This window comes from Cololabis saira, chromosome 3 (genome assembly GCF_033807715.1).
Source record: "Cololabis saira isolate AMF1-May2022 chromosome 3, fColSai1.1, whole genome shotgun sequence".
NCBI lineage: Eukaryota > Metazoa > Chordata > Actinopteri > Beloniformes > Belonidae > Cololabis > Cololabis saira.
The window spans coordinates 15,453,834-15,480,244 of record NC_084589.1 but is presented as its reverse complement, the minus strand read 5'-3'; the positions used below and the strand labels follow the sequence as shown (position 1 = coordinate 15,480,244).

Here is a 26,411-nt window from a genome sequence, read left to right as displayed (position 1 = left end):
GGTCTCTTGGCGCCATGGCCGAAACCAAACAGGAAGTCGGCCATTTTGGATTAATCGTGTAATTTTGGCGCAATTTATGCCATTCCTTCAGCAGTTAATGCGGCCCGAACCGTAACGTGCACCCAGGTGTGTTATACATCAAAATGTGCGTCTCCATCCTACGACGACGCACATGACTTTTCTCAGTAAAAGCGTTACCGTGGCGACAATAGATGCCAAAAAGCGCCCCCCCTCCCTTCATCTGATTGCTCCGTATTTGATAGTTCCTACTTTCTACCATAACTTTTGAGTGGTTTCATATAAAGAGTTGTGGGTGGTGTCATCGGACTCGGTTTTGAGTCCTTGAACATAATTGGTGCAAATTAGCCCAGCCCCTTCTTCTGATTGGTCAATATTTGATAGTCCCTATTCTCTGCTATAACTTTTGAACGGGTTGTGATAAAGACATGTGGGTGGTGTCATCGGAGTACTGATATCCTCCCATATGGTCTAGCGGTCAGGATTCCTGGTTTTCACCCAGGCGGCCCGGGTTCAACTCCCGGTATGGGAACATGCATTTTCTGTCCACGGCTGCCTCCGCCACAACCTGAACAACTCCCCAACACCTGAGGAGATGGGGGATGTGCTCAGTAGACTTCAGGTGAGGAAAGCTGGGAGCCCAGATGGAGGGTGTCCCTGCTAATGAAGGACTGTGCCAAAGAGTTACGCTTCAATATTGTCAGTCTTTTAAAATTATGGCCTATGCATTATTTTTGTCAAGCTTTTCAGAAAACAAAAAAAAAACAAAAACTACACCAAATCTTTAGTTAAGTTGCTTTTCTTTAGCTGCAACTTCGTGCCTCAAGCCCCACAATACAGTTTGACGTACATGCACGAAAATCGGTACACACCTGTATCATCTCGCAACTTAAAGAAAGGTCTCTTGGTGCCATGGCCGAAACCAAACAGGAAGTTGGCCATTTTGGATTAATCGTGTAATTTTGGCGCAATTTATGCCATTCCTTCAGCAGTTAATACGGCCCGAACCGTAACGTGCACCCAGGTGTGTTATACATCAAAATGTGCGTCTCCATCCTGCGACGACGCACATGACTTTTCTCAGTAAAAGCGTTACCGTGACGACAATAGATGCCAAAAAGCGCCCCCCCCTCCCTTCATCTGATTGCTCCGTATTTGATAGTTCCTACTTTCTGCCATAACTTTTGAATGGTTTCATATAAAGAGTCGTGGGTGGTGTCATCGGACTCGGTTTTGAGTCCTTGAACATAATTGGTGCAAATTAGCCCCTTCTTCTGATTGGTCAATATTTGATAGTCCCTATTCTCTGCTATAACTTTTGAACGGTTTGTGATAAAGACATGTGGGTGGTGTCATCGGAGTACTGAAATCCTCCCATATGGTCTAGTGGTCAGGATTCCTGGTTTTCACCCAGGCGGCCCGGGTTCAACTCCCGGTATGGGAACATGCATTTTCTGTCCACGGCTGCCTCCGCCACAACCTGAACAACTCCCCAACACCTGAGGAGATGGGGGATGTGCTCAGTAGACTTCAGGTGAGGAAAGCTGGGAGCCCAGATGGAGGGTGTCCCTGCTAATGAAGGACTGTGCCAAAGAGTTACGCTTCAATATTGTCAGTCTTTTAAAATTATGGCCTATGCATTATTTTTGTCAAGCTTTTCAGAAAACAAAAAAAAAAAAAAAACTACACCAAATCTTTAGTTAAGTTGCTTTTCTTTAGCTGCAACTTCGTGCCTCAAGCCCCACAATACAGTTTGACGTACATGCACGAAAATCGGTACACACCTGTATCATCTCGCAACTTAAAGAAAGGTCTCTTGGTGCCATGGCCGAAACCAAACAGGAAGTTGGCCATTTTGGATTAATCGTGTAATTTTGGCGCAATTTATGCCATTCCTTCAGCAGTTAATGCGGCCCGAACCGTAACGTGCACCCAGGTGTGTTATACATCAAAATGTGCGTCTCCATCCTGCGACGACGCACATGACTTTTCTCAGTAAAAGCGTTACCGTGACGACAATAGATGCCAAAAAGCGCCCCCCCCTCCCTTCATCTGATTGCTCCGTATTTGATAGTTCCTACTTTCTGCCATAACTTTTGAATGGTTTCATATAAAGAGTCGTGGGTGGTGTCATCGGACTCGGTTTTGAGTCCTTGAACATAATTGGTGCAAATTAGCCCCTTCTTCTGATTGGTCAATATTTGATAGTCCCTATTCTCTGCTATAACTTTTGAACGGTTTGTGATAAAGACATGTGGGTGGTGTCATCGGAGTACTGAAATCCTCCCATATGGTCTAGCGGTCAGGATTCCTGGTTTTCACCCAGGCGGCCCGGGTTCAACTCCCGGTATGGGAACATGCATATTCTCTCCACAGCCGCCGCTGCCACAACCTGGAAAACTCCCCAACACCTGAGGAGATGGGGGATGTGCTCAGTAGACTTCAGGTGAGGAAAGCTGGGAGCCCAGATGGAGGGTGTCCCGGCTAATGAAGGACTGTGCCAAAGAGTTACGCTTCAATATTGTCAGTCTTTTAAAATTATGGCCTATGCATTATTTTTGTCAAGCTTTTCAGAAAACAAAAAAAAAACAAAAACTACACCAAATCTTTAGTTAAGTTGCTTTTCTTTAGCTGCAACTTCGTGCCTCAAGCCCCACAATACAGTTTGACGTACATGCACGAAAATCGGTACACACCTGTATCATCTCGCAACTTAAAGAAAGGTCTCTTGGTGCCATGGCCGAAACCAAACAGGAAGTTGGCCATTTTGGATTAATCGTGTAATTTTGGCGCAATTTATGCCATTCCTTCAGCAGTTAATGCGGCCCGAACCGTAACGTGCACCCAGGTGTGTTATACATCAAAATGTGCGTCTCCATCCTGCGACGACGCACATGACTTTTCTCAGTAAAAGCGTTACCGTGACGACAATAGATGCCAAAAAGCGCCCCCCCCCTCCCTTCATCTGATTGCTCCGTATTTGATAGTTCCTACTTTCTGCCATAACTTTTGAATGGTTTCATATAAAGAGTCGTGGGTGGTGTCATCGGACTCGGTTTTGAGTCCTTGAACATAATTGGTGCAAATTAGCCCCTTCTTCTGATTGGTCAATATTTGATAGTCCCTATTCTCTGCTATAACTTTTGAACGGTTTGTGATAAAGACATGTGGGTGGTGTCATCGGAGTACTGAAATCCTCCCATATGGTCTAGCGGTCAGGATTCCTGGTTTTCACCCAGGCGGCCCGGGTTCAACTCCCGGTATGGGAACATGCATATTCTCTCCACAGCCGCCGCTGCCACAACCTGGAAAACTCCCCAACACCTGAGGAGATGGGGGATGTGCTCAGTAGACTTCAGGTGAGGAAAGCTGGGAGCCCAGATGGAGGGTGTCCCGGCTAATGAAGGACTGTGCCAAAGAGTTACGCTTCAATATTGTCAGTCTTTTAAAATTATGGCCTATGCATTATTTTTGTCAAGCTTTTCAGAAAACAAAAAAAAAAAAAAAACTACACCAAATCTTTAGTTAAGTTGCTTTTCTTTAGCTGCAACTTCGTGCCTCAAGCCCCACAATACAGTTTGACGTACATGCACGAAAATCGGTACACACCTGTATCATCTCGCAACTTAAAGAAAGGTCTCTTGGCGCCATGGCCGAAACCTAACAGGAAGTCGGCCATTTTGAATTAATCGTGTAATTTTGGCGCAATTTATGCCATTCCTTCAGCAGTTAATGCGGCCCGAACCGTAACGTGCACCCAGGTGTGTTATACATCAAAATGTGCGTCTCCATCCTGCGACGACGCACATGACTTTTCTCAGTAAAAGCGTTACCGTGGCGACAATAGATGCCAAAAAGCGCCCCCCCCTCCCTTCATCTGATTGCTCCGTATTTGATAGTTCCTACTTTCTGCCATAACTTTTGAATGGTTTCATATAAAGAGTCGTGGGTGGTGTCATCGGACTCGGTTTTGAGTCCTTGAACATAATTGGTGCAAATTAGCCAAGCCCCTTCTTCTGATTGGTCAATATTTGATAGTCCCTATTCTCTGCTATAACTTTTGAACGGGTTGTGATAAAGACATGTGGGTGGTGTCATCGGAGTACTGAAATCCTCCCATATGGTCTAGCGGTCAGGATTCCTGGTTTTCACCCAGGCGGCCCGGGTTCAACTCCCGGTATGGGAACATGCATTTTCTGTCCACGGCTGCCTCCGCCACAACCTGAACAACTCCCCAACACCTGAGGAGATGGGGGATGTGCTCAGTAGACTTCAGGTGAGGAAAGCTGGGAGCCCAGATGGAGGGTGTCCCGGCTAATGAAGGACTGTGCCAAAGAGTTACGCTTCAATATTGTCAGTCTTTTAAAATTATGGCCTATGCATTATTTTTGTCAAGCTTTTCAGAAAACAAAAAAAAAACAAAAACTACACCAAATCTTTAGTTAAGTTGCTTTTCTTTAGCTGCAACTTCGTGCCTCAAGCCCCACAATACAGTTTGACGTACATGCACGAAAATCGGTACACACCTGTATCATCTCGCAACTTAAAGAAAGGTCTCTTGGCGCCATGGCCGAAACCTAACAGGAAGTCGGCCATTTTGAATTAATCGTGTAATTTTGGCGCAATTTATGCCATTCCTTCAGCAGTTAATGCGGCCCGAACCGTAACGTGCACCCAGGTGTGTTATACATCAAAATGTGCGTCTCCATCCTGCGACGACGCACATGACTTTTCTCAGTAAAAGCGTTACCGTGGCGACAATAGATGCCAAAAAGCGCCCCCCCTCCCTTCATCTGATTGCTCCGTATTTGATAGTTCCTACTTTCTGCCATAACTTTTGAATGGTTTCATATAAAGAGTCGTGGGTGGTGTCATCGGACTCGGTTTTGAGTCCTTGAACATAATTGGTGCAAATTAGCCCAGCCCCTTCTTCTGATTGGTCAATATTTGATAGTCCCTATTCTCTGCTACAACTTTTGAACGGGTTGTGATAAAGACATGTGGGTGGTGTCATCGGAGTACTGAAATCCTCCCATATGGTCTAGCGGTCAGGATTCCTGGTTTTCACCCAGGCGGCCCGGGTTCAACTCCCGGTATGGGAACATGCATATTCTCTCCAAAGCCGCCGCTGCCACAACCTGAACAGCTCCCCAACACCTGAGGAGATGGGGGATGTGCTCAGTAGACTTCAGGTGAGGAAAGCTGGGAGCCCAGATGGAGGGTGTCCCGGCTAATGAAGGACTGTGCCAAAGAGTTACGCTTCAATATTGTCAGTCTTTTAAAATTATGGCCTATGCATTATTTTTGTCAAGCTTTTCAGAAAACAAAAAAAAAACAAAAACTACACCAAATCTTTAGTTAAGTTGCTTTTCTTTAGCTGCAACTTCGTGCCTCAAGCCCCACAATACAGTTTGACGTACATGCACGAAAATCGGTACACACCTGTATCATCTCGCAACTTAAAGAAAGGTCTCTTGGCGCCATGGCCGAAACCAAACAGGAAGTCGGCCATTTTGGATTAATCGTGTAATTTTGGCGCAAATTATGCCATTCCTTCAGCAGTTAATGCGGCCCGAACCGTAACGTGCACCCAGGTGTGTTATACATCAAAATGTGCGTCTCCATCCTACGACGACGCACATGACTTTTCTCAGTAAAAGCGTTACCGTGGCGACAATAGATGCCAAAAAGCGCCCCCCCTCCCTTCATCTGATTGCTCCGTATTTGATAGTTCCTACTTTCTACCATAACTTTTGAGTGGTTTCATATAAAGAGTTGTGGGTGGTGTCATCGGACTCGGTTTTGAGTCCTTGAACATAATTGGTGCAAATTAGCCCAGCCCCTTCTTCTGATTGGTCAATATTTGATAGTCCCTATTCTCTGCTATAACTTTTGAACGGGTTGTGATAAAGACATGTGGGTGGTGTCATCGGAGTACTGATATCCTCCCATATGGTCTAGCGGTCAGGATTCCTGGTTTTCACCCAGGCGGCCCGGGTTCAACTCCCGGTATGGGAACATGCATTTTCTGTCCACGGCTGCCTCCGCCACAACCTGAACAACTCCCCAACACCTGAGGAGATGGGGGATGTGCTCAGTAGACTTCAGGTGAGGAAAGCTGGGAGCCCAGATGGAGGGTGTCCCTGCTAATGAAGGACTGTGCCAAAGAGTTACGCTTCAATATTGTCAGTCTTTTAAAATTATGGCCTATGCATTATTTTTGTCAAGCTTTTCAGAAAACAAAAAAAAAACAAAAACTACACCAAATCTTTAGTTAAGTTGCTTTTCTTTAGCTGCAACTTCGTGCCTCAAGCCCCACAATACAGTTTGACGTACATGCACGAAAATCGGTACACACCTGTATCATCTCGCAACTTAAAGAAAGGTCTCTTGGTGCCATGGCCGAAACCAAACAGGAAGTTGGCCATTTTGGATTAATCGTGTAATTTTGGCGCAATTTATGCCATTCCTTCAGCAGTTAATACGGCCCGAACCGTAACGTGCACCCAGGTGTGTTATACATCAAAATGTGCGTCTCCATCCTGCGACGACGCACATGACTTTTCTCAGTAAAAGCGTTACCGTGACGACAATAGATGCCAAAAAGCGCCCCCCCCTCCCTTCATCTGATTGCTCCGTATTTGATAGTTCCTACTTTCTGCCATAACTTTTGAATGGTTTCATATAAAGAGTCGTGGGTGGTGTCATCGGACTCGGTTTTGAGTCCTTGAACATAATTGGTGCAAATTAGCCCCTTCTTCTGATTGGTCAATATTTGATAGTCCCTATTCTCTGCTATAACTTTTGAACGGTTTGTGATAAAGACATGTGGGTGGTGTCATCGGAGTACTGAAATCCTCCCATATGGTCTAGCGGTCAGGATTCCTGGTTTTCACCCAGGCGGCCCGGGTTCAACTCCCGGTATGGGAACATGCATATTCTCTCCACAGCCGCCGCTGCCACAACCTGGAAAACTCCCCAACACCTGAGGAGATGGGGGATGTGCTCAGTAGACTTCAGGTGAGGAAAGCTGGGAGCCCAGATGGAGGGTGTCCCGGCTAATGAAGGACTGTGCCAAAGAGTTACGCTTCAATATTGTCAGTCTTTTAAAATTATGGCCTATGCATTATTTTTGTCAAGCTTTTCAGAAAACAAAAAAAAAAAAAACTACACCAAATCTTTAGTTAAGTTGCTTTTCTTTAGCTGCAACTTCGTGCCTCAAGCCCCACAATACAGTTTGACGTACATGCACGAAAATCGGTACACACCTGTATCATCTCGCAACTTAAAGAAAGGTCTCTTGGCGCCATGGCCGAAACCGAACAGGAAGTCGGCCATTTTGAATTAATCGTGTAATTTTGGCGCAATTTATGCCATTCCTTCAGCAGTTAATGCGGCCCGAACCGTAACGTGCACCCAGGTGTGTTATACATCAAAATGTGCGTCTCCATCCTGCGACGACGCACATGACTTTTCTCAGTAAAAGCGTTACCGTGGCGACAATAGATGCCAAAAAGCGCCCCCCCTCCCTTCATCTGATTGCTCCGTATTTGATAGTTCCTACTTTCTGCCATAACTTTTGAATGGTTTCATATAAAGAGTCGTGGGTGGTGTCATCGGACTCGGTTTTGAGTCCTTGAACATAATTGGTGCAAATTAGCCCAGCCCCTTCTTCTGATTGGTCAATATTTGATAGTCCCTATTCTCTGCTATAACTTTTGAACGGGTTGTGATAAAGACATGTGGGTGGTGTCATCGGAGTACTGAAATCCTCCCATATGGTCTAGCGGTCAGGATTCCTGGTTTTCACCCAGGCGGCCCGGGTTCAACTCCCGGTATGGGAACATGCATATTCTCTCCACAGCCGCCGCTGCCACAACCTGAACAGCTCCCCAACACCTGAGGAGATGGGGGATGTGCTCAGTTCACCTCACGTGAGGAAAGCTGGGAGCCCAGATGGAAGGTGTCCCGGCTAATGAAGGACTGTGCCAAAGAGTTACGCTTCAATATTGTCAGTCTTTTAAAATTATGGCCTATGCATTATTTTTGTCAAGCTTTTCAGAAAACAAAAAAAAAAAAAAAACTACACCAAATCTTTAGTTAAGTTGCTTTTCTTTAGCTGCAACTTCGTGCCTCAAGCCCCACAATACAGTTTGACGTACATGCACGAAAATCGGTACACACCTGTATCATCTCGCAACTTAAAGAAAGGTCTCTTGGCGCCATGGCCGAAACCTAACAGGAAGTCGGCCATTTTGAATTAATCGTGTAATTTTGGCGCAATTTATGCCATTCCTTCAGCAGTTAATGCGGCCCGAACCGTAACGTGCACCCAGGTGTGTTATACATCAAAATGTGCGTCTCCATCCTGCGACGACGCACATGACTTTTCTCAGTAAAAGCGTTACCGTGGCGACAATAGATGCCAAAAAGCGCCCCCCCCTCCCTTCATCTGATTGCTCCGTATTTGATAGTTCCTACTTTCTGCCATAACTTTTGAATGGTTTCATATAAAGAGTCGTGGGTGGTGTCATCGGACTCGGTTTTGAGTCCTTGAACATAATTGGTGCAAATTAGCCCCTTCTTCTGATTGGTCAATATTTGATAGTCCCTATTCTCTGCTATAACTTTTGAACGGTTTGTGATAAAGACATGTGGGTGGTGTCATCGGAGTACTGAAATCCTCCCATATGGTCTAGCGGTCAGGATTCCTGGTTTTCACCCAGGCGGCCCGGGTTCAACTCCCGGTATGGGAACATGCATATTCTCTCCACAGCCGCCGCTGCCACAACCTGGAAAACTCCCCAACACCTGAGGAGATGGGGGATGTGCTCAGTAGACTTCAGGTGAGGAAAGCTGGGAGCCCAGATGGAGGGTGTCCCGGCTAATGAAGGACTGTGCCAAAGAGTTACGCTTCAATATTGTCAGTCTTTTAAAATTATGGCCTATGCATTATTTTTGTCAAGCTTTTCAGAAAACAAAAAAAAAAAAAAAACTACACCAAATCTTTAGTTAAGTTGCTTTTCTTTAGCTGCAACTTCGTGCCTCAAGCCCCACAATACAGTTTGACGTACATGCACGAAAATCGGTACACACCTGTATCATCTCGCAACTTAAAGAAAGGTCTCTTGGCGCCATGGCCGAAACCTAACAGGAAGTCGGCCATTTTGAATTAATCGTGTAATTTTGGCGCAATTTATGCCATTCCTTCAGCAGTTAATGCGGCCCGAACCGTAACGTGCACCCAGGTGTGTTATACATCAAAATGTGCGTCTCCATCCTGCGACGACGCACATGACTTTTCTCAGTAAAAGCGTTACCGTGGCGACAATAGATGCCAAAAAGCGCCCCCCCCCTCCCTTCATCTGATTGCTCCGTATTTGATGGTTCCTACTTTCTGCCATAACTTTTGAATGGTTTCATATAAAGAGTCGTGGGTGGTGTCATCGGACTCGGTTTTGAGTCCTTGAACATAATTGGTGCAAATTAGCCCAGCCCCTTCTTCTGATTGGTCAATATTTGATAGTCCCTATTCTCTGCTATAACTTTTGAACGGGTTGTGATAAAGACATGTGGGTGGTGTCATCGGAGTACTGAAATCCTCCCATATGGTCTAGCGGTCAGGATTCCTGGTTTTCACCCAGGCGGCCCGGGTTCAACTCCCGGTATGGGAACATGCATATTCTCTCCACAGCCGCTGCTGCCACAACCTGAACAGCTCCCCGACACCTGAGGAGATGGGGGATGTGCTAAGTAGACTTCAGGTGAGGAAAGCTGGGAGCCCAGATGGAGGGTGTCCCGGCTAATGAAGGACTGTGCCAAAGAGTTACGCTTCAATATTGTCAGTCTTTTAAAATTATGGCCTATGCATTATTTTTGTCAAGCTTTTCAGAAAACAAAAAAAAAAAAAAACTACACCAAATCTTTAGTTAAGTTGCTTTTCTTTAGCTGCAACTTCGTGCCTCAAGCCCCACAATACAGTTTGACGTACATGCACGAAAATCGGTACACACCTGTATCATCTCGCAACTTAAAGAAAGGTCTCTTGGCGCCATGGCCGAAACCAAACAGGAAGTCGGCCATTTTGGATTAATCGTGTAATTTTGGCGCAATTTATGCCATTCCTTCAGCAGTTAATGCGGCCCGAACCGTAACGTGCACCCAGGTGTGTTATACATCAAAATGTGCGTCTCCATCCTGCGACGACGCACATGACTTTTCTCAGTAAAAGCGTTACCGTGGCGACAATAGATGCCAAAAAGCGCCCCCCCTCCCTTCATCTGATTGCTCCGTATTTGATAGTTCCTACTTTCTGCCATAACTTTTGAATGGTTTCATATAAAGAGTCGTGGGTGGTGTCATCGGACTCGGTTTTGAGTCCTTGAACATAATTGGTGCAAATTAGCCCAGCCCCTTCTTCTGATTGGTCAATATTTGATAGTCCCTATTCTCTGCTACAACTTTTGAACGGGTTGTGATAAAGACATGTGGGTGGTGTCATCGGAGTACTGAAATCCTCCCATATGGTCTAGCGGTCAGGATTCCTGGTTTTCACCCAGGCGGCCCGGGTTCAACTCCCGGTATGGGAACATGCATATTCTCTCCAAAGCCGCCGCTGCCACAACCTGAACAGCTCCCCAACACCTGAGGAGATGGGGGATGTGCTCAGTAGACTTCAGGTGAGGAAAGCTGGGAGCTGGGAGCCCAGATGGAGGGTGTCCCGGCTAATGAAGGACTGTGCCAAAGAGTTACGCTTCAATATTGTCAGTCTTTTAAAATTATGGCCTATGCATTATTTTTGTCAAGCTTTTCAGAAAACAAAAAAAAAACAAAAACTACACCAAATCTTTAGTTAAGTTGCTTTTCTTTAGCTGCAACTTCGTGCCTCAAGCCCCACAATACAGTTTGACGTACATGCACGAAAATCGGTACACACCTGTATCATCTCGCAACTTAAAGAAAGGTCTCTTGGCGCCATGGCCGAAACCAAACAGGAAGTCGGCCATTTTGGATTAATCGTGTAATTTTGGCGCAATTTATGCCATTCCTTCAGCAGTTAATGCGGCCCGAACCGTAACGTGCACCCAGGTGTGTTATACATCAAAATGTGCGTCTCCATCCTACGACGACGCACATGACTTTTCTCAGTAAAAGCGTTACCGTGGCGACAATAGATGCCAAAAAGCGCCCCCCCTCCCTTCATCTGATTGCTCCGTATTTGATAGTTCCTACTTTCTACCATAACTTTTGAGTGGTTTCATATAAAGAGTCGTGGGTGGTGTCATCGGACTCGGTTTTGAGTCCTTGAACATAATTGGTGCAAATTAGCCCAGCCCCTTCTTCTGATTGGTCAATATTTGATAGTCCCTATTCTCTGCTATAACTTTTGAACGGGTTGTGATAAAGACATGTGGGTGGTGTCATCGGAGTACTGATATCCTCCCATATGGTCTAGCGGTCAGGATTCCTGGTTTTCACCCAGGCGGCCCGGGTTCAACTCCCGGTATGGGAACATGCATTTTCTGTCCACGGCTGCCTCCGCCACAACCTGAACAACTCCCCAACACCTGAGGAGATGGGGGATGTGCTCAGTAGACTTCAGGTGAGGAAAGCTGGGAGCCCAGATGGAGGGTGTCCCTGCTAATGAAGGACTGTGCCAAAGAGTTACGCTTCAATATTGTCAGTCTTTTAAAATTATGGCCTATGCATTATTTTTGTCAAGCTTTTCAGAAAACAAAAAAAAAAAAAAAACTACACCAAATCTTTAGTTAAGTTGCTTTTCTTTAGCTGCAACTTCGTGCCTCAAGCCCCACAATACAGTTTGACGTACATGCACGAAAATCGGTACACACCTGTATCATCTCGCAACTTAAAGAAAGGTCTCTTGGTGCCATGGCCGAAACCAAACAGGAAGTTGGCCATTTTGGATTAATCGTGTAATTTTGGCGCAATTTATGCCATTCCTTCAGCAGTTAATGCGGCCCGAACCGTAACGTGCACCCAGGTGTGTTATACATCAAAATGTGCGTCTCCATCCTGCGACGACGCACATGACTTTTCTCAGTAAAAGCGTTACCGTGACGACAATAGATGCCAAAAAGCGCCCCCCCCTCCCTTCATCTGATTGCTCCGTATTTGATAGTTCCTACTTTCTGCCATAACTTTTGAATGGTTTCATATAAAGAGTCGTGGGTGGTGTCATCGGACTCGGTTTTGAGTCCTTGAACATAATTGGTGCAAATTAGCCCCTTCTTCTGATTGGTCAATATTTGATAGTCCCTATTCTCTGCTATAACTTTTGAACGGTTTGTGATAAAGACATGTGGGTGGTGTCATCGGAGTACTGAAATCCTCCCATATGGTCTAGCGGTCAGGATTCCTGGTTTTCACCCAGGCGGCCCGGGTTCAACTCCCGGTATGGGAACATGCATATTCTCTCCACAGCCGCCGCTGCCACAACCTGGAAAACTCCCCAACACCTGAGGAGATGGGGGATGTGCTCAGTAGACTTCAGGTGAGGAAAGCTGGGAGCCCAGATGGAGGGTGTCCCGGCTAATGAAGGACTGTGCCAAAGAGTTACGCTTCAATATTGTCAGTCTTTTAAAATTATGGCCTATGCATTATTTTTGTCAAGCTTTTCAGAAAACAAAAAAAAAACAAAAACTACACCAAATCTTTAGTTAAGTTGCTTTTCTTTAGCTGCAACTTCGTGCCTCAAGCCCCACAATACAGTTTGACGTACATGCACGAAAATCGGTACACACCTGTATCATCTCGCAACTTAAAGAAAGGTCTCTTGGTGCCATGGCCGAAACCAAACAGGAAGTTGGCCATTTTGGATTAATCGTGTAATTTTGGCGCAATTTATGCCATTCCTTCAGCAGTTAATGCGGCCCGAACCGTAACGTGCACCCAGGTGTGTTATACATCAAAATGTGCGTCTCCATCCTGCGACGACGCACATGACTTTTCTCAGTAAAAGCGTTACCGTGACGACAATAGATGCCAAAAAGCGCCCCCCCCTCCCTTCATCTGATTGCTCCGTATTTGATAGTTCCTACTTTCTGCCATAACTTTTGAATGGTTTCATATAAAGAGTCGTGGGTGGTGTCATCGGACTCGGTTTTGAGTCCTTGAACATAATTGGTGCAAATTAGCCCCTTCTTCTGATTGGTCAATATTTGATAGTCCCTATTCTCTGCTATAACTTTTGAACGGTTTGTGATAAAGACATGTGGGTGGTGTCATCGGAGTACTGAAATCCTCCCATATGGTCTAGCGGTCAGGATTCCTGGTTTTCACCCAGGCGGCCCGGGTTCAACTCCCGGTATGGGAACATGCATATTCTCTCCACAGCCGCCGCTGCCACAACCTGGAAAACTCCCCAACACCTGAGGAGATGGGGGATGTGCTCAGTAGACTTCAGGTGAGGAAAGCTGGGAGCCCAGATGGAGGGTGTCCCGGCTAATGAAGGACTGTGCCAAAGAGTTACGCTTCAATATTGTCAGTCTTTTAAAATTATGGCCTATGCATTATTTTTGTCAAGCTTTTCAGAAAACAAAAAAAAAAAAAAAACTACACCAAATCTTTAGTTAAGTTGCTTTTCTTTAGCTGCAACTTCGTGCCTCAAGCCCCACAATACAGTTTGACGTACATGCACGAAAATCGGTACACACCTGTATCATCTCGCAACTTAAAGAAAGGTCTCTTGGCGCCATGGCCGAAACCTAACAGGAAGTCGGCCATTTTGAATTAATCGTGTAATTTTGGCGCAATTTATGCCATTCCTTCAGCAGTTAATGCGGCCCGAACCGTAACGTGCACCCAGGTGTGTTATACATCAAAATGTGCGTCTCCATCCTGCGACGACGCACATGACTTTTCTCAGTAAAAGCGTTACCGTGGCGACAATAGATGCCAAAAAGCGCCCCCCCCTCCCTTCATCTGATTGCTCCGTATTTGATAGTTCCTACTTTCTGCCATAACTTTTGAATGGTTTCATATAAAGAGTCGTGGGTGGTGTCATCGGACTCGGTTTTGAGTCCTTGAACATAATTGGTGCAAATTAGCCAAGCCCCTTCTTCTGATTGGTCAATATTTGATAGTCCCTATTCTCTGCTATAACTTTTGAACGGGTTGTGATAAAGACATGTGGGTGGTGTCATCGGAGTACTGAAATCCTCCCATATGGTCTAGCGGTCAGGATTCCTGGTTTTCACCCAGGCGGCCCGGGTTCAACTCCCGGTATGGGAACATGCATTTTCTGTCCACGGCTGCCTCCGCCACAACCTGAACAACTCCCCAACACCTGAGGAGATGGGGGATGTGCTCAGTAGACTTCAGGTGAGGAAAGCTGGGAGCCCAGATGGAGGGTGTCCCGGCTAATGAAGGACTGTGCCAAAGAGTTACGCTTCAATATTGTCAGTCTTTTAAAATTATGGCCTATGCGGGGGCTTCCGGCTTAGCTTTACATGGGGTGAGACGTAATTAGCGGAGCTCCTGCAGAGTTAATTTTAATTCAGCATTTATTGGCATTTTTTGTATCACTCCCACGGCTTTGGTTTTAACCAACCTATTTTCAACGCGGTTACTTCGACGACTTACCACGGAAATGCCTCCAAAGTCCGTCAAAGCGGGGAATAACCCTCCAGCTAACCCGCGGCCTGCTGCTCATGCCGTCTCCTCGCCCCGTGGTGATTCCCCTCCTCCGGAGAGCACCTGCGCTGCGCAGGTTCCAGCTGCGGAGTTCAGCCGGCTTAAAACCGAACTTCTCTCCGCTCTTCGCAATGATGTTGCGGCTGTATTTAGGTCAGAGCTTCAGCAAGCACTGAACGAGAATTTAACGTCCATTAAGTCCGAGCTGCTTTCCCTTAAAGCTGATCTTTCTGGCAGTATTTCCTCCATGAAGGCGGACGTCGCGGGTCTCGCAGCCACGGTCGCTGGGATCGAGCTCTCGCTCTCAAGCTGCTCAGATGACATCGTTGCTCTCCAGAAAAAAGTTGATCACTTGTCGAAAGAATATGTGAGGCTGGAGGACAGATGCGAGGATTTGGAGTCAAGGTCCCGTCGGCAGAACCTACGGATTATTGGCGTCCCGGAGGAGGATCCTGACTCTTCATCTGCAGCCGGCGTTTCCAGGCTCCTGGCGGAAGCCTTCTCCCTCGACGCAGAGCCGGTGGTGGACAGATCCCACCGCACCCTCATGCCGAGACCGAAGACCGGGGAGCGGCCCCGCGCAATAGTGGCAAGGCTCCATTATTACACCGACTGCGCTGACATCCTGAGAAAGGCGAGAGAGCGGCAGCGGATAAAAGTCCGGGGTATGAGCATCTCCGTGTTCCCGGATCACACAGCCAAGACAGCGCGGGCGCGCGCTGCCTTTAATGACGTGCGCCGTCAGCTGCGGGAGATTGAAGGAGTCCGGTATGGATTGCTGTATCCAGCCCGGCTGCGTGTAACCCATGATGGCCAGCAGCGTGACTTCACGTCGCCAGATGAAGCCCTGGCATTCATCAGGAAAATAAAAAAAGTGACTACCAGCTAATTTTCTGGGACGATTTATCCAGCTTGCTGTCCATGCGGGACTCTGGCCCGGGGTGAGTGACTGAGTCAATTCAGAAAATGGGACTTTATGTCGTAATTTTTTTTATTTTTATTTTTTTTTATTTTTTAAATTTTTATTTATTTATTTATTTATTTATTTATTTATTATTATTTTTTTTTTATTTATTAATTTTATTTTATTTTTTTTCTCTTCTAACTATCAATGGGAACAACACCGTTTAAAATTGAAGGCCTAATCATTTCTCTGGTATGATGCCTTGATTAGAAAATATGCACACACCCCTGTCTTTGCTTAAATTGTGTGCATGTGTGTGCGTGTCTGTGTGGGTGTGCGAGTGCATATATGTATATATCATTGTTCTATAGGCCAAAGATCTCCTTAATTTTAATTAACGTTTGTTGTTACCCTGACAAGACAGCGATCGTCAGAATGGCTCAGATTGTTGGTTTCATATGCCTCCATGCGGGACTCTGGCCCGGGTTGAGTGACTGAGTCAATTCAGAAAATGGGACTTTATGTCGTAATTTTTATTTATTTATTTTTTTTTTTTAATTTATTTTATTTTTATTTTTATTTTTTTTTTTATTTTTTTTTTATTTATTTATTTTTTTCTCTCTTCTAACTATCAATGGGAACAACACCGTTTAAAATTGAAGGCCTAATCATTTCTCTGGTATGATGACTTGATTAGAAAATATGCACACACCCCTGTCTTTGCTTAAATTGTGTGCATGTGTGTGCGTGTCATTGTGGGTGTGCGAGTACATATATGTATATATCATTGTTCTATAGGCCAAAGATCTCCTTAATTTAATTAACGTTTGTTGTTACCCTGACAAGACAGCGTTCGTCAGAATGGCTCAGATTGTTGGTTTCATATGCCTCATATTTTATTTTATTTATTTTTTTTAAGGTTTTAACTCTGCAGGAGCTCATTTTGTTTTCGTTTTTGTATCTAGCTTTACAGTCGAAAGCATCTCCTTTCGAGAATGGCTTCCTTTGAAGCCAGCACGGCTGTTTCCATCGTTTGGGGATGGGATCATCTAATGTGCGTTGGGTGGGTGGGCGGGGGTTATGGGATGTTGGCTTTTTGTCTCTGTAGGTATGTATATACTCCTGAGTTTTGTTTGTTTTGGTTTTCCCTTTTACCTTTTTTCCTTATATCTCCTCTGGTGGTGGGTGAGTCGGTCTTATTTTCTCTCAGAGAATGCCTATGAGCGATCGTAATCTGCACAAGCCTGATACTGGATCAAACATTACATTCACTAGCTGGAATGTTAAAGGTGTGAATAATCCAATTAAGCGATCAAAGATTTTTTCACATTTGAAACGCTTGGACACTGACATAGCTTTCCTTCAGGAAACTCATTTGCGAAATAAAGATCATTTCAGACTCAAACGAGCTTGGGTGGGTGATATTTTTCATTCAAATTTTGATTCTAGGTCTAGAGGAGTAGCAATTTTGATCAACAAAAGAGTCAATTTCTCCGTCTCCAGGACAATATCTGATAAGAATGGTAGATATCTTATTGTTGCGGGCACTCTATACTGTAACCCTGTATTGTTGGTGAATATATATGCCCCTAATTTTGATGACCCCAATTTTACGGATAGGCTGTTTGGCAACCTCCCTTTCTTAAATACGCATATTACAATACTGGGCGGTGATCTGAATTGTGTTATTAATCCTTCTTTGGACCGTTCGAATCCTCGTACTTTGACTCAATCCTCTATGTCAAAATCTATTACCGATTTTACAGTCAAGAACGGGCTTGTTGATCCGTGGAGGTTCTCACATCCTGGAGATAAGGAATTCTCTTTTTTTTCTCAAGTACATCAGTCATATTCACGTATTGACAATTTTTTTGTTGATGGCTCTCTTCTCCCCAAAGTTACTTCTGTCGTATACCACCCAATTGTTATTTCGGATCACGCCCCTCTAACTTTGAATATAACATGGTCTGAGCGCCCCCGTTTTTCTTCTCCCTGGAGGTTTAATCCATTGCTTTTATCCGACGATGCATTTAATGTTTCTATATCTGCTTCAATAGATGATTTCATTGCATTAAACAAAACAGACTCTACCAGTTTTTCGCTAGTATGGGAATCACTCAAAGCATATTTGCGAGGACAGATTGTCTCTTATTCAGCATACGCCAGTAAAATCCGCAGGGCTAAATTACAGGAGCTCACATCTAAAATTCAGGACACAGACAGACTAAACTCAGTCAACCCAAGTCCGAGTTTACTGAAACAACGGCTTGATTTGCAGTCAAAATTCGATCTTATAGCGACAGCCGATTCTGAACGGCTCCTATTACGCGCTCATGCCAACTATTATGAACACGGCGATAAACCAAGCAGGTTATTGGCTCACCAATTAAAAAGGCAAGCAACGTCGAGACTGATTCCCAGCATTAGAGATTCTAATGGCACACTTACCACCGATCCAATCGCCATCAACACAATTTTTAAGTCATACTACTCCTCTCTCTATGAGTCAGAATCTCCACTTGACACAGCAGAAATGACCTCCTTTCTTGATAATATCACTGTCCCTACTATTAATTTGGATGTGGCTAATGGCCTCGATGCTCCTTTCAGCTTGCGAGAAATTGCTGCCGCCATTGAAGCTACGCAAAGCAACAAGGCCCCTGGTCCCGATGGGTTCGGAGCTGAGTTTTTCAAAAAATTCAAAGACAAATTAGCCCCCCTTTTACTTTCAATGTACAATGAGTCCCTTGATCATGGCTCATTGCCTCCCTCTTTAATGCAGGCGTCCATTGCCCTCCTTTTGAAGAAGGACAAGGACCCTGAATCATGCACTTCTTACAGGCCCTTGTCTTTACTGAATGTGGATGTCAAAATTTTAGCCAAAGCACTAGCAATTCGTCTTGATAAGATCCTTCCTAGCATCATATCTGAGGAGCAGAATGGTTTCATCAAGGGACGCCAGCTCTTTTATAATGTTCGTACACTTCTTAATGTGATTCTCTCTAAAGATTCTTCTCCACTCCCTGAAGTTGTTATCGCAATTGATGCTGAAAAAGCGTTTGATCGTGTCGAATTTAACTATCTTTTTGCAACACTTCATAAATTCGGATTTGGACACAGGTTTATATCGTGGATTAGACTTCTTTACACTTCCCCTCAGGCCAGCATTCACACCAATGACAACTACTCCACTTATTTTACATTATCACGTGGCACGAGACAGGGCTGCCCTCTCTCCCCTTTGCTATTCGCTCTATCCGTCGAACCACTTTCAATTGCTCTAAGAACTCTTCCTCTATTTCGCGGAGTCTCTAGGTCCAATGTGGAACTCAAATTGTCACTTTATGCAGACGACCTCCTTTTATATGTATCTGACCCTTTAACCAGCATTGCACCAATATTATCTCTGTTGAAGAATTATGGATCCTTCTCCGGCTATAAGGTCAATCTTAACAAGTGTGAATGCTTCCCCATAAACTCCTCTGCTTTACAACTCAAACAATCTGATATCCCCTTTAAACTCAGCCCGTCGGGCTTTAGATACTTAGGGATTAATGTGACCCGCACTCTGCTCTCTCTTTTCACCGCTAATTTTTCCTCACTGGTAACTCAAGTGAAGGCGGACTTACAGAGGTGGAACTCCCTACCACTGTCGCTGATAGGAAGAATTAACACAGTGAAAATGACTGTATTGCCTAAATTTCTTTTTTTGTTCCAATGCACTCCTTTATTTCTACCAAAATCTTTTTTTAAATCACTTGACCAAATTGTTTCCAACTTTTTATGGGCCGGTAAGACACCCAGAGTGAGGTATTCGCTTCTCCAAAAATTTAAATTTAATGGGGGTCTAGCACTACCAAACTTTATGCTTTACTATTGGTCAGCGCATATTCACAAACTAATTTATTGGCTTCAGTCTCCTGAGTTATTATGGTGCAGATTGGAGGCTCAGTCACTCTCTTCATCCTCTGTAACGGCCCTACTCTCCTCCTCGTTACCATTGAATCCCTCTAAGTTTACAAATAGCCCTGTGGTGCTTTCCTCTCTTAAGATTTGGTCACAGTTTAGGCGCCACTTTAAATTTGCTTCTCCATCCATCTATACACCTGTTACTAAGAATCATCTGTTCCCTCCATCACTAATAGACACCACTTTTATGATTTGGTACAACCGGGGCATTAAGCACTTCAGGGATCTATATAAGGATGGTATCTTTTCCACATTCTCAGATCTGAGGTCAAAGTTCAATTTGCCTGCCTCCCATTTGTTTCGCTACTTCCAGCTTCGGCACTGCGCCTCTGCTTTGTTTCCATGCTTCCCTTCCCTTCCTGCGAACCAACCGTGGGATGATCTTCTAACTATGAAACTCAGTCAAAAGTCTCTGATATCTAAGATATATGCACTGTGTATGACATTTGATGATCATTCTGTAGATAAAGCTCGGGAGGGTTGGGGACGAGAGTTGGGCCTTGACTTCACAGGGGAGCTGTGGGATAAAGCTATCCGTAGCATACGATCTAGCACGCCTTGCGCTAGACTAGAACTTATTCAATTTAAGGTGCTGCATAGAGCCCACCTATCAAAATCCCGATTATCGGAAATATATCCGAATGTTGCAGACTTATGCGACAGATGCCAGGGTTCTCCCTGCAATTTAAGTCATATGTTTTTCTCCTGTCCTAGGTTACAGAAATTTTGGAGTGATTATTCTGTGATCATGTCTAAAGTTCTGGGTAAAAAAGTTGTTATGGCCCCTCTCTTAGCAATATTCGGACTCTCTGTTGACTCCTCACATATCAGCCACACACAGTCAGAAGTATTGGCTTTCACATCCCTTTTAGCAAGACGTTGTATCTTACTTTTATGGAAATCCCCCAGGTCCCCGTCTATTTCTATTTGGCTTAGTGATGTTATGTTTTTTCTTAAATTGGAGAAGGTGAGATACTCGGTAAAAGGCAACTCAGCTAAATTCATTCGCAAATGGCAATCGTTCATAGACCACTTTACCGCGTTGAAGACTCTACCCACCGACTGACCTCCCCCCTCCCTTAATTTTCTTTTCATCTCCTTAATTTGTTTTTTTTTTATGTTTTATTTATTTCCAGTTTCATTTCTTGCTCATCTGTTTATTTATTTTTTAACGCTACAGAGACTCTGTTCCTTTGTTAGGTTTTGTGTGTTTAAAAAAAAAAGGAGACAATGTATAATGCGTCTGTTTGACTACACGTTTCCATGTTTTAAGTGTATGTTGTTTCTTATAAAAAGATCAATAAAAAAAAAAAAAAAAAAAAAAAAAAAAAAAAAATTATGGCCTATGCATTATTTTTGTCAAGCTTTTCAGAAAACAAAAAAAAAACAAAAACTACACCAAATCTTTAGTTAAGTTGCTTTTCTTTAGCTGCAACTTCGTGCCTCAAGCCCCACAATACAGTTTGACGTACATGCACGAAAATCGTTACACACCTGTATCATCTCGCAACTTAAAGAAAGGTCTCTTGGCGCCATGGCCGAAACCAAACAGGAAGTCGGCCATTTTGGATTAATCGTGTAATTTTGGCGCAATTTATGCCATTCCTTCAGCAGTTAATGCGGCCCGAACCGTAACGTGCACCCAGGTGTGTTATACATCAAAATGTGCGTCTCCATCCTGCGACGACGCACATGACTTTTCTCAGTAAAAGCGTTACCGTGGCGACAATAGATGCCAAAAAGCGCCCCCCCCCCCCCTCCCTTCATCTGATTGCTCCGTATTTGATAGTTCCTACTTTCTGCCATAACTTTTGAATGGTTTCATATAAAGAGTCATGGGTGGTGTCATCGGACTCGGTTTTGAGTCCTTGAACATAATTGGTGCAAATTAGCCCAGCCCCTTCTTCTGATTGGTCAATATTTGATAGTCCCTATTCTCTGCTATAACTTTTGAACGGGTTGTGATAAAGACATGTGGGTGGGGTCATCGGAGTACTGAAATCCTCCCATATGGTCTAGCGGTCAGGATTCCTGGTTTTCACCCAGGCGGCCCGGGTTCAACTCCCGGTATGGGAACATGCATATTCTATCCACAGCCGCCGCTGCCACAACCTGAACAGCTCCCCAACACCTGAGGAGATGGGGGGTGTGCTCAGTAGACTTCAGGTGAGGAAACCTGGGAGCCCAGATGGAGGGTGTCCCGGCTAATGAAGGACTGTGCCAAAGAGTTACGCTTCAATATTGTCAGTCTTTTAAAATTATGGCCTATGCATTATTTTTGTCAAGCTTTTCAGAAAACAAAAAAAAACAAAAACTACACCAAATCTTTAGTTAAGTTGCTTTTCTTTAGCTGCAACTTCGTGCCTCAAGCCCCACAATACAGTTTGACGTACATGCACGAAAATCGGTACACACCTGTATCATCTCGCAACTTAAAGAAAGGTCTCTTGGCGCCATGGCCGAAAACGAACAGGAAGTCGGCCATTTCGAATTAATCGTGTAATTTTGGCCCAATTTATGCCATTCCTTCAGCAGTTAATGCGGCCCGAACCGTAACGTGCACCCAGGTGTGTTATACATCAAAATGTGCGTCTCCATCCTGCGACGACGCACATGACCTTTCTCAGTAAAAGCGTTACCGTGGCGACAATAGATGCCAAAAAGCGCCCCCCCTCCCTTCATCTGATTGCTCCGTATTTGATAGTTCCTACTTTCTGCCATAACTTTTGAATGGTTTCATATAAAGAGTCGTGGGTGGTGTCATCGGACTCGGTTTTGAGTCCTTGAACATAATTGGTGCAAATTAGCCCAGCCCCTTCTTCTGATTGGTCAATATTTGATAGTCCCTATTCTCTGCTATAACTTTTGAACGGGTTGTGATAAAGACATGTGGGTGGTGTCATCGGAGTACTGAAATCCTCCCATATGGTCTAGCGGTCAGGATTCCTGGTTTTCACCCAGGCGGCCCGGGTTCAACTCCCGGTATGGGAACATGCATATTCTCTCCACAGCCGCCGCTGCCACATCCTGAACAGCTCCCCGACACCTGAGGAGATGGGGGATGTGCTAAGTAGACTTCAGGTGAGGAAAGCTGGGAGCCCAGATGGAGGGTGTCCCGGCTAATGAAGGACTGTGCCAAAGAGTTAGGCTTCAATATTGTCACTCTTTTAAAATTATGGCCTATGCATTATTTTTGTCAAGCTTTTCAGAAAACAACAAAAAAAAAAAACTACACCAAATCTTTAGTTAAGTTGCTTTTCTTTAGCTGCAACTTCGTGCCTCAAGCCCCACAATACAGTTTGACGTACATGCACGAAAATCGGTACACACCTGTATCATCTCGCAACTTAAAGAAAGGTCTCTTGGCGCCATGGCCGAAACCAAACAGGAAGTCGGCCATTTTGGATTAATCGTGTAATTTTGGCGCAATTTATGCCATTCCTTCAGCAGTTAATGCGGCCCGAACCGTAACGTGCACCCAGGTGTGTTATACATCAAAATGTGCGTCTCCATCCTGCGACGACGCACATGACTTTTCTCAGTAAAAGCGTTACCGTGGCGACAATAGATGCCAAAAAGCGCCCCCCCCCCCCCTCCCTTCATCTGATTGCTCCGTATTTGATAGTTCCTACTTTCTGCCATAACTTTTGAATGGTTTCATATAAAGAGTCATGGGTGGTGTCATCGGACTCGGTTTTGAGTCCTTGAACATAATTGGTGCAAATTAGCCCAGCCCCTTCTTCTGATTGGTCAATATTTGATAGTCCCTATTCTCTGCTATAACTTTTGAACGGGTTGTGATAAAGACATGTGGGTGGTGTCATCGGAGTACTGAAATCCTCCCATATGGTCTAGCGGTCAGGATTCCTGGTTTTCACCCAGGCGGCCCGGGTTCAACTCCCGGTATGGGAACATGCATATTCTATCCACAGCCGCCGCTGCCACAACCTGAACAGCTCCCCAACACCTGAGGAGATGGGGGGTGTGCTCAGTAGACTTCAGGTGAGGAAACCTGGGAGCCCAGATGGAGGGTGTCCCGGCTAATGAAGGACTGTGCCAAAGAGTTACGCTTCAATATTGTCAGTCTTTTAAAATTATGGCCTATGCATTATTTTTGTCAAGCTTTTCAGAAAACAAAAAAAAACAAAAACTACACCAAATCTTTAGTTAAGTTGCTTTTCTTTAGCTGCAACTTCGTGCCTCAAGCCCCACAATACAGTTTGACGTACATGCACGAAAATCGGTACACACCTGTATCATCTCGCAACTTAAAGAAAGGTCTCTTGGCGCCATGGCCGAAAACGAACAGGAAGTCGGCCATTTCGAATTAATCGTGTAATTTTGGCCCAATTTATGCCATTCCTTCAGCAGTTAATGCGGCCCGAACCGTAACGTGCACCCAGGTGTGTTATACATCAAAATGTGCGTCTCCATCCTGCGACGACGCACATGACCTTTCTCAGTAAAAGCGTTACCGTGGCGACAATAGATGCCAAAAAGCGCCCCCCCTCCCTTCATCTGATTGCTCCGTATTTGATAGTTCCTACTTTCTGCCATAACTTTTGAATGGTTTCATATAAAGAGTCGTGGGTGGTGTCATCGGACTCGGTTTTGAGTCCTTGAACATAATTGGTGCAAATTAGCCCAGCCCCTTCTTCTGATTGGTCAATATTTGATAGTCCCTATTCTCTGCTATAACTTTTGAACGGGTTGTGATAAAGACATGTGGGTGGTGTCATCGGAGTACTGAAATCCTCCCATATGGTCTAGCGGTCAGGATTCCTGGTTTTCACCCAGGCGGCCCGGGTTCAACTCCCGGTATGGGAACATGCATATTCTCTCCACAGCCGCCGCTGCCACATCCTGAACAGCTCCCCGACACCTGAGGAGATGGGGGATGTGCTAAGTAGACTTCAGGTGAGGAAAGCTGGGAGCCCAGATGGAGGGTGTCCCGGCTAATGAAGGACTGTGCCAAAGAGTTAGGCTTCAATATTGTCACTCTTTTAAAATTATGGCCTATGCATTATTTTTGTCAAGCTTTTCAGAAAACAACAAAAAAAAAAAACTACACCAAATCTTTAGTTAAGTTGCTTTTCTTTAGCTGCAACTTCGTGCCTCAAGCCCCACAATACAGTTTGACGTACATGCACGAAAATCGGTACACACCTGTATCATCTCGCAACTTAAAGAAAGGTCTCTTGGCGCCATGGCCGAAACCAAACAGGAAGTCGGCCATTTTGGATTAATCGTGTAATTTTGGCGCAATTTATGCCATTCCTTCAGCAGTTAATGCGGCCCGAACCGTAACGTGCACCCAGGTGTGTTATACATCAAAATGTGCGTCTCCATCCTGCGACGACGCACATGACTTTTCTCAGTAAAAGCGTTACCGTGGCGACAATAGATGCCAAAAAGCGCCCCCCCCCCCCCTCCCTTCATCTGATTGCTCCGTATTTGATAGTTCCTACTTTCTGCCATAACTTTTGAATGGTTTCATATAAAGAGTCATGGGTGGTGTCATCGGACTCGGTTTTGAGTCCTTGAACATAATTGGTGCAAATTAGCCCAGCCCCTTCTTCTGATTGGTCAATATTTGATAGTCCCTATTCTCTGCTATAACTTTTGAACGGGTTGTGATAAAGACATGTGGGTGGTGTCATCGGAGTACTGAAATCCTCCCATATGGTCTAGCGGTCAGGATTCCTGGTTTTCACCCAGGCGGCCCGGGTTCAACTCCCGGTATGGGAACATGCATATTCTATCCACAGCCGCCGCTGCCACAACCTGAACAGCTCCCCAACACCTGAGGAGATGGGGGGTGTGCTCAGTAGACTTCAGGTGAGGAAACCTGGGAGCCCAGATGGAGGGTGTCCCGGCTAATGAAGGACTGTGCCAAAGAGTTACGCTTCAATATTGTCAGTCTTTTAAAATTATGGCCTATGCATTATTTTTGTCAAGCTTTTCAGAAAACAAAAAAAAACAAAAACTACACCAAATCTTTAGTTAAGTTGCTTTTCTTTAGCTGCAACTTCGTGCCTCAAGCCCCACAATACAGTTTGACGTACATGCACGAAAATCGGTACACACCTGTATCATCTCGCAACTTAAAGAAAGGTCTCTTGGCGCCATGGCCGAAAACGAACAGGAAGTCGGCCATTTCGAATTAATCGTGTAATTTTGGCCCAATTTATGCCATTCCTTCAGCAGTTAATGCGGCCCGAACCGTAACGTGCACCCAGGTGTGTTATACATCAAAATGTGCGTCTCCATCCTGCGACGACGCACATGACCTTTCTCAGTAAAAGCGTTACCGTGGCGACAATAGATGCCAAAAAGCGCCCCCCCTCCCTTCATCTGATTGCTCCGTATTTGATAGTTCCTACTTTCTGCCATAACTTTTGAATGGTTTCATATAAAGAGTCGTGGGTGGTGTCATCGGACTCGGTTTTGAGTCCTTGAACATAATTGGTGCAAATTAGCCCAGCCCCTTCTTCTGATTGGTCAATATTTGATAGTCCCTATTCTCTGCTATAACTTTTGAACGGGTTGTGATAAAGACATGTGGGTGGTGTCATCGGAGTACTGAAATCCTCCCATATGGTCTAGCGGTCAGGATTCCTGGTTTTCACCCAGGCGGCCCGGGTTCAACTCCCGGTATGGGAACATGCATATTCTCTCCACAGCCGCCGCTGCCACATCCTGAACAGCTCCCCGACACCTGAGGAGATGGGGGATGTGCTAAGTAGACTTCAGGTGAGGAAAGCTGGGAGCCCAGATGGAGGGTGTCCCGGCTAATGAAGGACTGTGCCAAAGAGTTAGGCTTCAATATTGTCACTCTTTCAAAATTATGGCCTATGCATTATTT

At 45.0% G+C, this 26,411-nt stretch overlaps 22 non-coding genes across 22 annotated transcripts; all 22 read left to right on the top strand.

The window, feature by feature from the left end:
• The first annotated feature begins 478 nt into the window (after window positions 1–478).
• trnae-uuc (transfer RNA glutamic acid (anticodon UUC)) lies at window positions 479–550 on the top strand. Its single transcript has one exon. It is a non-coding gene; the product is annotated as a tRNA-Glu (tRNA).
• Window positions 551–1,390: 840 nt separating this feature from the next.
• trnae-uuc (transfer RNA glutamic acid (anticodon UUC)) lies at window positions 1,391–1,462 on the top strand. The gene has a single exon. It is a non-coding gene; the product is annotated as a tRNA-Glu (tRNA).
• Window positions 1,463–2,302: 840 nt separating this feature from the next.
• Window positions 2,303–2,374, top strand: trnae-uuc (transfer RNA glutamic acid (anticodon UUC)). Its single transcript has one exon. It is a non-coding gene; the product is annotated as a tRNA-Glu (tRNA).
• Window positions 2,375–3,215: 841 nt separating this feature from the next.
• On the top strand, window positions 3,216–3,287 carry trnae-uuc (transfer RNA glutamic acid (anticodon UUC)). Its single transcript has one exon. It is a non-coding gene; the product is annotated as a tRNA-Glu (tRNA).
• Window positions 3,288–4,132: 845 nt separating this feature from the next.
• Window positions 4,133–4,204, top strand: trnae-uuc (transfer RNA glutamic acid (anticodon UUC)). Its single transcript has one exon. It is a non-coding gene; the product is annotated as a tRNA-Glu (tRNA).
• An 844-nt stretch (window positions 4,205–5,048) lies between these two features.
• On the top strand, window positions 5,049–5,120 carry trnae-uuc (transfer RNA glutamic acid (anticodon UUC)). The gene has a single exon. It is a non-coding gene; the product is annotated as a tRNA-Glu (tRNA).
• An 844-nt stretch (window positions 5,121–5,964) lies between these two features.
• trnae-uuc (transfer RNA glutamic acid (anticodon UUC)) lies at window positions 5,965–6,036 on the top strand. The gene has a single exon. It is a non-coding gene; the product is annotated as a tRNA-Glu (tRNA).
• An 840-nt stretch (window positions 6,037–6,876) lies between these two features.
• trnae-uuc (transfer RNA glutamic acid (anticodon UUC)) lies at window positions 6,877–6,948 on the top strand. Its single transcript has one exon. It is a non-coding gene; the product is annotated as a tRNA-Glu (tRNA).
• An 842-nt stretch (window positions 6,949–7,790) lies between these two features.
• Window positions 7,791–7,862, top strand: trnae-uuc (transfer RNA glutamic acid (anticodon UUC)). Its single transcript has one exon. It is a non-coding gene; the product is annotated as a tRNA-Glu (tRNA).
• An 840-nt stretch (window positions 7,863–8,702) lies between these two features.
• Window positions 8,703–8,774, top strand: trnae-uuc (transfer RNA glutamic acid (anticodon UUC)). The gene has a single exon. It is a non-coding gene; the product is annotated as a tRNA-Glu (tRNA).
• Window positions 8,775–9,620: 846 nt separating this feature from the next.
• trnae-uuc (transfer RNA glutamic acid (anticodon UUC)) lies at window positions 9,621–9,692 on the top strand. The gene has a single exon. It is a non-coding gene; the product is annotated as a tRNA-Glu (tRNA).
• Window positions 9,693–10,535: 843 nt separating this feature from the next.
• Window positions 10,536–10,607, top strand: trnae-uuc (transfer RNA glutamic acid (anticodon UUC)). The gene has a single exon. It is a non-coding gene; the product is annotated as a tRNA-Glu (tRNA).
• An 851-nt stretch (window positions 10,608–11,458) lies between these two features.
• Window positions 11,459–11,530, top strand: trnae-uuc (transfer RNA glutamic acid (anticodon UUC)). The gene has a single exon. It is a non-coding gene; the product is annotated as a tRNA-Glu (tRNA).
• An 840-nt stretch (window positions 11,531–12,370) lies between these two features.
• trnae-uuc (transfer RNA glutamic acid (anticodon UUC)) lies at window positions 12,371–12,442 on the top strand. The gene has a single exon. It is a non-coding gene; the product is annotated as a tRNA-Glu (tRNA).
• Window positions 12,443–13,282: 840 nt separating this feature from the next.
• On the top strand, window positions 13,283–13,354 carry trnae-uuc (transfer RNA glutamic acid (anticodon UUC)). Its single transcript has one exon. It is a non-coding gene; the product is annotated as a tRNA-Glu (tRNA).
• An 845-nt stretch (window positions 13,355–14,199) lies between these two features.
• On the top strand, window positions 14,200–14,271 carry trnae-uuc (transfer RNA glutamic acid (anticodon UUC)). The gene has a single exon. It is a non-coding gene; the product is annotated as a tRNA-Glu (tRNA).
• A 7,279-nt stretch (window positions 14,272–21,550) lies between these two features.
• Window positions 21,551–21,622, top strand: trnae-uuc (transfer RNA glutamic acid (anticodon UUC)). The gene has a single exon. It is a non-coding gene; the product is annotated as a tRNA-Glu (tRNA).
• An 843-nt stretch (window positions 21,623–22,465) lies between these two features.
• trnae-uuc (transfer RNA glutamic acid (anticodon UUC)) lies at window positions 22,466–22,537 on the top strand. Its single transcript has one exon. It is a non-coding gene; the product is annotated as a tRNA-Glu (tRNA).
• An 849-nt stretch (window positions 22,538–23,386) lies between these two features.
• On the top strand, window positions 23,387–23,458 carry trnae-uuc (transfer RNA glutamic acid (anticodon UUC)). The gene has a single exon. It is a non-coding gene; the product is annotated as a tRNA-Glu (tRNA).
• Window positions 23,459–24,301: 843 nt separating this feature from the next.
• On the top strand, window positions 24,302–24,373 carry trnae-uuc (transfer RNA glutamic acid (anticodon UUC)). The gene has a single exon. It is a non-coding gene; the product is annotated as a tRNA-Glu (tRNA).
• Window positions 24,374–25,222: 849 nt separating this feature from the next.
• Window positions 25,223–25,294, top strand: trnae-uuc (transfer RNA glutamic acid (anticodon UUC)). The gene has a single exon. It is a non-coding gene; the product is annotated as a tRNA-Glu (tRNA).
• Window positions 25,295–26,137: 843 nt separating this feature from the next.
• Window positions 26,138–26,209, top strand: trnae-uuc (transfer RNA glutamic acid (anticodon UUC)). The gene has a single exon. It is a non-coding gene; the product is annotated as a tRNA-Glu (tRNA).
• Window positions 26,210–26,411: the final 202 nt, after the last annotated feature.